We start from the raw sequence: 10,918 nt of genomic DNA, 5'->3' as shown, positions 1-10,918 counted from the left end.
CTCCTTGTAGTCATCATGCCAAGGATCATGACGATTAAGATGACTTTCATAGACTTCAGAAAGCCGGTCCCAGATTAGCTTCGTGTGATTGAGGTGCATGACATTCCTGGACTGATTTCGGAACAGGCAGGAGCAGATGACATCCTTCGCTGTGAGGTTCAGTATAGTGTACTTGCGAATGTCATCAGCCTCCAAGGATATTATGACCAATCTCAGTGACGGTCCACAGTTCGCTGTCCATAGCCATGAGTCGCTTCTTCATCACGGCTTTCCACCAAGGATATTCATGACCGTCAAAGGTGGGGCAAGATACATTCCTCAATCCTGCAGTCGACATAGCTAAACTCCAGGTGGTTAAACCGAATCACAGAGAACAAGGGAGTACCTTGCTCTGATACCAATTGAAAGTTCTAGTTATCGACTAGAGGGGGTGAATAGGCGATTTTTATCAAAGTCTTCAAAACATGGTAGTTTCGAAGACAAACAATAGAAATGACCTAATTGATATGCAGCGGAAGATAAACTACACAAAGCAAGCCATAGTCAAGTATGCAATAGTGATAACGTACGAAGACTAATAGCAGCTAGGTAGTAAGGATCAGGATGGAAGATAGTATGAAGCCAAACAACAATAGTAGTCAAACATTGAAGTCAAACAGATAAGACAGATAAGCAATGACTTCACGAAGACAAACTCAAAGTAAAGGAGGGAAGGGATAGAACCAGTCACTTGTTGAAGACACATGATTTGTTGGATCAGTTCCAGTTGCTGTGACAACTATACATCTGGTTAGGGAGGCTGAGATTCATCTCAAAAGATCGTGTCTTCACCTTATTCCCCTTGAGCTAAGGACACCTAGTCCTCGCCCAATCACTCTGGTAAGTCTTCAAGGTAGACTTCCGAACCTTCACAGACTTCGTTCACCCGGCAATCCACAATGACTCTTGGATGCTCCGAACGCGATGCCTAACCGGCTAGAGGATACACAATCCTCAAGTGTAATAAGTCTTCAGGTCATCACACAGACAGAAATACTTCAGTGATGCCTAACACTCTTTGGCTCTGGGTGTTTGGGCTTTGTCCTCGCAAGGATTTCTCTCTCAAAGGCTTCGAGGTGGGTTGCGCTCAAAACGACAAAAGCCGTAAACTAACTCTGAGCAGCCAAAAATTTATGGTGTAGGGGGTGGGCTATTTATAGCCACAAGGCAACCCGACCTGATATTTCCGAAATGACCCTGGGTCACTAAGGAACTAACACGTGTTCCAACGGTCAGATTTCAAACACACACGGCAACATTACTTGGGCTACAAGCAAAGCTGACTCATCCAGCTCTGGATAAGATTTGCTCTCATTGTCTTCGCTCGAAGACATAGGATTTGGGTTGAGCATCACTTCAGTCACTCTGACTTAGTTCACTTGGACCCCACTTAACAGTACGGTGGTTCCTATGAATCAACACAGAAGAAAAGGAGACAACGAAACAACTCAGTCTTCGCGCTCCATAGTCTTCACTCAATGTCTTCTCATGTCATAGTCTTCAATGTGAATATCTTCACACACCACCATTGTATTCAATGTCTTCATACATTTTTAGGGGTCATCTCCGGTAGGTAAACCGAATCAATGAGGGACACTACCTGCGTTATCCTGCAATTCTCACAAACGCATTAGTCCCTCAACCAACTTTGTCGTTAATACTCCAAAACCAACTAGGGGTGGCACTAGATGCACTTACACCTTGTGCCAGAGGAGGAGGGTGGCTTATATAGAGAGCGTCAGGACCATCTCTGACCTCGGTTACACAGGTTTCAATGTGAGTTAAGATGGGGTGTTACTGGTAACGCCTGCCATAAATGATCATTAAGACTACAGAGTGAACGCCTGACCGTTTCCATCCTCGGACGAATTTAGATCTTCTATACACCGAGTGGTTCTTCATATGGTCGAGTGACTATGCTATGGTCGAGTATAACTGTGGTATCCGAGTGGAACCTTCTATCGAGTGGATTGCACTTTGGGGTGATCTCAGTCGGTATTCTCTGTTGGTCCTTGAGTGCCTTTGGCTGTAAGTCAGTGTCCTTGAGTGAGGAGTCTAGGTCAGGCCTAGGACCCTACCATAGGTACATGTCCTTGTCATCAGACCCCGAATGGATTGAGGTCTGTGTGGAGAAAACATTGAAGTTGACTCTGACTCAATTGAATGCTCCGGACGCATCTCATTGAAGTCTGGAAAATACACGAGAACTTTCAATCTTGCTTCAGTTGGCTCGATCGATTCTGATAGCTTGAAGTTGTCGAGTGAATAAATGTAGTAATCCTTCAAGTGGATTAGGTCGCGAAATCTTAAACGCGATTGATGACCCTTCTGTTTTCGGATTTCACGAGATTCGAAATTTCGTGGAAGCGCGCCAGACGGGCCGTGGCACAGTAAGCCGAACAAATTGGATTGGGACTCCTCGATTTCCATGCCGCCTTTTTATCCACGTATCGCTCATGCGCCTGCGACAGGACGTGATTTGATCACTGGGGGCCACTGGTCAGCCACTCGGAGCCAGTCTCATATAAGGTGTCGGAGCCGATGCAAGGAACCATGCCACCAATCAATCTCCAACCTCTCTCCTTCTCTGCCTCCTTTCGCCCTGCTCCCCACGCCCCTCCTCGGCCCTCTCAACCTCCAAGCAGTGGTGAAGGAGAAGAACACGGCTCTGGAGCGTGTGAAGAAGGCGTCGGCGACGGAGAAGGGAAGAAGATGGCGCGGGGCTCGTCGTCCATTCCGCTCTGCCGCCTGGTTGGATATAGGGGGATCGGACCCGCTCAACGGTCTCGCGGGAGGACTTGGAGAATCTCCCTCACGGCGGCCTAATTAAACCCAGGTCCTAGAGATTGCCTGGGGTGGTGTTTGAGCCTCAGTCGCGTGATGGTGAGTGTGTTCTCCTCACAACTCATGTTGAGCGTGGTTTTTCTTTGCCTCTGCACTCATTCTTTCGAGGGTTCTTGAACTTCTTCGGGGCTTAGATTTATCGTTTCCCTCCAAAGACTATCTTGTATCTTGCTGCTTTCATCCCCATGTGCGAAAATTTCTTGTGCTGCCACCCGCACTAGGGTCTCTTCAAGCATATATTCACTTGTCGATCTCAGATGGTGAAGAAAGCTAACCCTGTCGACCAGAAAACGCACGTGATCCAAATGTGCGGGGGGGGGGGGGGGGGCTAGGGATCCAAACAAGGGGTAGGAGCTGCTTCCCCCCTGTGACTTTTCCCGACTCAGTTAGAGGGTGGCAGTCGACCTAGTTTTACTGCAAGGATGTTCCGACTCCTGGTCAGCCGACTGGTCTCCCTCCTTTCACTCTAGAGAGACTCGAGTCCCCTCGCTCACTAGTGGTAGCTCCAGAGGAGAAAGAGGAAGCGCAGATGCTAGTTGCGACTATTGTTGAGTAGGTGAAGTAAGGAGTGACGGGGATGGATCTATTGGAGGTGTATCTTAGTCGACGGATCCATCCCCTGCAAGCTCATGACCACCCCATGTGGATGTACTCAGGCTCAGACGACACCGCTCGTACCCACCCGGAGGAGGTTGACAAGGTGACGGTGGCCCAATGGCTCCGAAGTGTCACTGGTAACAAGGACAACCCAAGGGGGCCAGGAGGATTGTGCCATTCGACGCCACGCGCGCTCCTAGATAGGTCAGACTCGCCTATCCGAGTGTTTTTTCCTTTTATCTTTGTTGACAGGTTGTTTCTTGAATCCGACTCATATACACGACTTGCATCTTGTAGGTTTTCCCCAAGGTGCACTAGATGCCGAAAGGAGAGGAGTATCGGGAGGGGATCTACAGTGACAGTGAAGAGAATGACAATGAATATGAAGAAGACAATGAAAATTAGAGCGAGGACTCGAGCAGTAGTGGCGAAGAAGACGATTCACCGCCTCGTTCGGAGCGTTGATCCAAGCAGCAGCAAGACCCCGCGGGGGGACAGGGTAAGGCTGCCGCTTCGAGTGCCAAAGTTCCCAAGCGCTCTCGCACGTCAACTCCTGATCCGACTGAAAAGGCTCCCAAGTAGGCCAAAGTTGCTCCGCCCAAGCCTCGGAAGGCCCTGCCAAGGATCAAGGTGGTTGTGCCCATGACATCAACGTAAGCACTAGTTTCGTGCATTTTTGTGTGTTCTTCTATAAACTCGTTGGATTGTTTGACCGAGTGAAATCTGGAATTTTCAGTGCTGCAACTACGTCTGCGACCTCCATGGATATTGACGAAGACCATGGCGATGCGGAAACAGCAGATGCGACCACCTCTCGAGCGGGTAAGGATTTATGACTGAACTGTGTTCTGTTAATAGATTTTTGAGGTCGATTGAAATTTCACCGTCGAGTGTTTTGTAGCACCAGCGAATATCATTCAACTCCCTGATGATGATGATGAGGATGAGCCTCCGAAGAATACTGAGGGAAGAAGTTGAACACTGAGCAAGAGAGTTCTAGGGTCTTGAACGTATCGCTCGTCTTCTGAGCCTATGATCCAGCAGGTCAGTGATCCAGCATGGGCTTCTATCTCCTTTGCCATTCCTCTGTTGACCGACCGACCTTTAGCGTTGACTGCTCAAGCTCCAGAGCCCACTACGCAAGTCCAAGCTCCTACTCCACCAGTCCAGACACCTGCCCCGACATCTCGCATGTTTGCTGCTTATCCCGTCCCAAAGGATCAAGTAGGAGCTATGAAGGAGGCCATGATCCAGGCAGGGCTAGTGATGGAGCGACTGCAAGTGGTGTATGACACCAGCAAGGCGGCATACAACGCTAGCTCTGCTCTTCAAGCCAATGTCCAAGTAAGTGGAATTGTAAGTTAATTTCAGATTGATTTCTCTGTCTTGGCTTTTGCTCTGTTCAGACACACTCTTTGCGAACTGCTGCTTTATTATTTGTAAGATGTTCATGCATCAAACTTGAATTTTGCAACTTGCGCATGTTCACCCACTGGGTGTTTTATCCCCATAGTGTATCTTCTTCACTTGAGTCGACCAGGTCATGCCGAGTGAAAAAACTTTGGTTCAGTACGGTCACGCTAAGCGCACCCACTGGGTGTAGTCCCCGAGACAGCCGTCGAGTGTTTGATTTGGTGGGGCTCTTATTGAAATATTTGCTTGTAGCACTTCCACTTGACCTAAACAGGTCATGTCGAGTGTGAACTTAAACTAGTGGGGGCACGCGATGTGCACCCACTGGGTGTAGTCGCCGAGACCATGGTCGACTTCGGGCACTCGGCGGTGGTATGAGAATCAATGATGTTGTTATTTTTTACTCCTTCCACTCCAGTTGAGATGACCATGCTAAGTGGGAAATGAAACCAGTGGGGGCACGCTAAGTGCACCCACTAGGTGTAGTCCCTGAGACTGTTGTTGGATGTTTGATTCATCATCAGTCTTAGAACTCTTTTTCTAAGTAATTCACTTGTGTATCTTTCCATTCTAAGGTAACTGTCGACTGACTTATTCAGTTGTTTGATTGCAGAAGTCTTATAAGCTTGGGGCTCAATATGCCACTATGGAGCAGGAGAAGACCAATCTTAAGCTCGAAGTAGAACTGGCTAAGGAGAACTTGAAGAAATCCCAAGAGGAAGTAGCAATCATGGGAGGTAGCCACTCGCTGACTGCAAGCCTTGTCATTTTCCCTGTCTATCCTTTGAACCGAGTGATTTCACTCAAACAGATATGTGTAGTGAAAATTGTCAGCTTCAAGCACGTCTGAGGAATGTTATTTCTTTAGACAAAATGAAGCAGGCACTGGAACAAAAGGATCTTGACCTTGCTGCAGCATAGAGGACGGCTCGTGCGAAGACTGAGCTTGCTGACCGGAAGTTGGCTTCAGTCGGTAAGTTGGAAGATGATAACGCCAAGATGGAGAGTGTTGTTGACGAAGCGAAGAAGGAGACAATGCAACTGAAGAATGAACAAGCGGCTCTGACCAAGAAGAGGGATGAACTAGAAGCTTATCTGAGTGATCTCGCCCAAAAGATGCTCCTAAAGCTTGAAGGTATTCCCCTTCAGTCGACTGAGAAACTTTCATGTCATGTTGTTGTCGATTCACTAACTTTCCATGCTTTGCAGAATTCTTTCAGAACATCAAAGAGGAGACTGAGCGGATCGAGACTGGACTGAACCCCATCAATTCCCCTGTCAAAGATGAAACTGCCATGAACATGCTGCGACTGGAAGCCCGACTTGCTAACGTCTCGAACTACAATGCCATCCTGAAAAGCACAATGTCTCGGGTCGACAATGAGCTCTGGGCCAAGGTTGTGCAACAGAATGACCTCGAGTCACTGATGACTCGGCTCAATAACATCCTCGGCCGAGTGCGGGCATGGAAGACTCAGCTGCGCATTGTGGTGCTGATGTCGCCTTATCCCGCGTCCGTATTCACTATAGGGACGTCAAAGAGGAGAAGATAAAGGATCTGCAAGTAGCCAATACCAAGAAGCTTGAATTCCAATCTTTCATGGAGACCTTCATCGACACAGCCACTCGCATCGCAGATGGCATTTACTTGGATTCGTTTGTTGAGCCAGCCAGCCCGCCTCCCGACGAGTGAGAAACTTGATGACTTAATTTGCCTCGGAATGCCGAGTGGATCTTGTAACCATTAAAACTCCTTCGAGCCCGATGCTCGAGTACTTTCGCTTGCAACTTCGAACCTTGCTAGATTTATTCAAACATGGTTGCTTTATTCGAACGCAGTTGTTTTGTTTCCACTGCTCTTTGGATTTTCTTGATTTGAGTCGAGTGAGAGTGTAGCTCTACACTTGGAGTCGATGTTTTACTTGTGGTGCAGCTTAGAGCGCATCCATACGTTGTACTTGTGGCGCAGCTCAGAGTGCGTCAGACGTTGTACTTGTGGCAGAGCTCAGAGTGCGTCAGACGTTGTACTTGTGGCGCAACTCAGAGTATGCCTTGGGGTGTTCTTAACTTAGGCGAGTACGGAGTCGCAGCTAAGCCTCCGACTGATAGGGTTGCTCTTCACTCGAAGAGTTTTTAACTTAGGCGAGTATGGGGTCGCAGCTAAGCCTCCAAGTGAGAGGATCACTATTCACTCGGAGTGTTTTTAAAACTTAGCGAATCGGGTTCGCGGCTAAGCTCCCGAGTGAGAGGATTGCTCTTCAATCGGAGTGTTTTTTGAAACTTAGGCAACTACGGGATCGCAGCTAAGCCTCCGAGTGAGAGTATGGCTCTTCACTCGGAGTGTTTTCAAAACTTAGGCGAATTGGGTTCGCGACTAAGCCCCCGAGTGAGAGGATTTCTGTTCACTCGGAGTGTTTTTTGAAACTTAGGAGAGTACGGTATCGTAGCTAAGTCCCCGAGTGAGAGGATTGCTCTTCACTCGGAGTGTTTTCTGAAACTTAGGCGAGTACGGGATCGCAGCTAAGCCCCCGAGTGAGAGGATTGCCCTTCACTCAGAGTGTTTTTTTGAAACTTAGGAGAGTATGGGATCGCAGCTAAGCCCCCGAGTGAGAGGACCGCTCTTCATTCGGGGTGTTTTTTGAAACTTAGGAGAGTATGGGATCACATTTAAGCCCCTGAGTGAGAGGATTTCTATTCACTCATAGTGTTTTAGAAACTTAGGCGAATCGGGTTCGCGGCTAAGCCCCCGAGTGAGAGGATCACTCTTCACTCGGAGTGTTTTTGAAACTTTGGCGAATCGGGTTCTAGGCTAAGCCCCTGAGTGAGAGGATTGCTCTTCACTCGGAGTGTTTTTAACTTAGGCTAATCAGGTTCGAAGCTAAGCCACCGACTGAGGGATTTGAACACAAGTATATGCGAAAAACAATCAATTTGCGACTGGGAAGTCATGTCTTTGATAAACAATCTGAAAAGTACTTCTTATTACATCTCATCTATCCGAGTGTTCTTAGATATAAAAACGATGGAGCAGATCTGCATTCCAAGCGTGCGGCTTGTCCTTCCTCTTGGTCATGTTGTAAAGGTGATACGCATCATTGTGAAGTACCTTGGTGACGATAAAAGGGCCTTCCCAGGCAGGGGCTAGCTTGTGAGGGCATTGTTGATCCACTCGGAGCACAAGATCTCCCTCCCGGAATGCTCGACCTCTGACATTTCACACATGGAATCGACGAACATCTTGCTGATAAATGGTCGATCGGATCAAAGACATCTCTCTTTCCTCTTCCAGAAGGTCAACAGCCTCTTAACGTGCATGTTCGGCTTCGTCTTCTGAGAAAAGTTCCACTCGGGGCGCATTGTGGAGCAAGTCACTCGGAAGCACTGCTTCACCTCCATATACCATGAAGAAAGGAGTCCGACCAGTCGACCGGTTGGGGGTTGTCCTTAGTCCCCACTGAACAGAGGACAACTCCTTTAGCCAAGTGCATGTTGCATGCTTGAGGTCGCACATCAATCGGGGTTTCAGCCCCTGTAACATGAAACCATTGGCTCTTTCTGCTTACATTCAACTGCGGATGTGCTACTGATGCATAGTCGACCCGAGTGCCTTGGGAAGCACAGAAAGCTCTGAAGTCATCGGAATCAAAGTTCGACCCATTATCTGTTATGATGATGTGCGGAACTCCATATCTGAATATCAGTTCTCTGATGAAAGTGATGGTTGTGCTTGAGTCGAGGTTCTTGATGGGTTTAGCTTCAATCCACTTAGTGAACTTGTCGACTGCCATGAGCAGATGGGTAAAGCCACTTCTACCAGTCCTCAAGGGTCCAACCATGTCAAGTCCCCATACAGAAAATGGCGAGTCGAATGGGATAGTCTTCACGGCTGATGCAGGTTTGTGACACATGTTTGAGTAAAACTGGCATCCTTCACACTTCTCAACTATCTCCTTAGCCATTTCGTTTGCTCGCGGCTAATAGAATCCCGCTCGGTATGCTTTGGCCACGATGGTCCGAGAGGATGCATGGTGACCACAGGTCCCCGAGTGAATCTCATTTAGGATGAGTCAACCCTCTTCTGGAGTAATGCACCGCTGAGCTACGCTAGTCACACTTTCTCTGTAAAGTTGATCACCTATCACCGTGAGGGCTTTGGATCTGCGAACGATCTGTCGGGCTTCATCTTCATCCTCTGGGAGCTCTCGCCTGAGCAGATGTGCAATGTACATCACTATCCAGTCGGGGATGATCACCAAAACCTCCATGATTAGTTCGATGACTGTTCGGACTTAAATTTAGTCAGATTATTTGACCTTATCGTTTGTGGGAGATCCTCTTTAAGGGATCTTCTTGAACTAATGGGGTGTGGAGATGCTCCAATAGCACATTACTGGGAATAGGCTTCCGAGTGGAGCCTATTTTAGCTAGATCATCAGTAGCCTGATTTTTGAGTCGGGGTATGTGGTGGAGCTCTAACCCTTCAAACTTCTTTTCTAACTTCCTCACTAAATTGTAGTATTCTATCATGACTGGGCTCCTGATATGACATTCTTTCATCACTTGATTCACTACTAGATCTGAGTCGCGGTAGAGCTTTAGGTGACAGACACCGAGTGAAATGGTCATAAGCAACCCATACAAAAGCGCTTCGTACTCAGCTTCATTGTTGGAAGAATCAAAGTGAATCCGCAACACATAAATGATCTTGTCACCTCTCGGAGATACCAGGACTACTCCAGCACCAAAATCATTCAACCTCTTGGATCCGTCAAAGAACATGGTCCAGTGTTCTGAGTGGACTTGAGTGGGTTGCTGTTGCTCAATCCACTCAGCCAAGAAATCTGCAATTGCCTGAGACTTAATAGCCTTCTTTGCTTCGAACTTGATATCAAGAGGAAGGAGTTCAATGGCCCACTTAGCCACTCGACCAGTTGCATCTCGATTGTTCAAAATTTCTGACAATGGGGCTTCAATAACAACTAAAACCGAGTGATCTGCGAAGAAGTGTGCAACTTTCTTCGTTGTCATATAGATTCCATAGACAAGCTTCTGGTAATGCGGATACCTTTGCTTGGACGTAATCAAATCTTCAGAAATGTAATACACTGGGTGTTGAACCTTATAGGCTTTTCCTTCCTCCTCCCGCTCGACTATGAGCACCGTATTGACAACCTGTCTAGTGACTACAATATAAAACAACAGAGGCTCTTTGCTGACTGGAGCATCAAGCATTGGCTGGGTGGAAAGCAGGGCATTGAGCTCTACTAACGTTGCTTCAGCTTCAGAAGTCCACTCGAATGTATCAGACTTTTTCATCAATCGGTAAAGAGGCAATGCCTTTTCACTGAGGCAAGAAATGAATCGACTTAGTGCAGCCAAACAACCTGTAAGCTTCTGAACGTCATGTACACGAACATGACGTTTCAATCGGACAATTGCACCAATCTTTTCTGGGTTTGCATTGATTCCTCGTTTGGATATAAGAAAACCAAGCAACTTCCCACCTAGAACTCTGAATGTGCACTTGGATGGATTCAGCTTGATGTCATATCTTCTCAGGTTGGCAAAGGTTTCAGCGAGGTCAGTCAGCAGGTTGGAACTCTTGCGTGACTTGACCACGATATCATCCATGTATGCTTCGATGTTCCAACTAATTTGAGTAAGGAGGTACTTCTATATCATGCGTATGAACATGGCTCCAGCATTCTTTAGACAAAAAGGCATGGTAACATAGCAAAAACACCCGAATGGGGTGATGAAGGCTGTTTTTATTTCATCAGGCCCATATAGACGGATTTGCTGGTACCCGGAATACGCATCCAAGAAGGATAAACGCTCGCACCCCGCTATCGAGTCAACTATCTGATCGATGCGGGGCAGAGGAAAATAATCTTTTGGGCAAGCCCAATTGATATGATTAAAATCAATACACATACGAAGTGAATCATATTTCTTAGGGAGCATGACGACGTTGGCGAGCTACTCCGAGTGGTAAATCTCGCAGATGAACTCAACAGCCAGGAGC

The sequence above is a fragment of the Triticum aestivum genome, chromosome 5B, assembly GCF_018294505.1.
Source record: "Triticum aestivum cultivar Chinese Spring chromosome 5B, IWGSC CS RefSeq v2.1, whole genome shotgun sequence".
Taxonomy (NCBI): Eukaryota; Viridiplantae; Streptophyta; class Magnoliopsida; order Poales; family Poaceae; genus Triticum; species Triticum aestivum.
Note: the sequence above shows the minus strand (reverse complement) of the source record.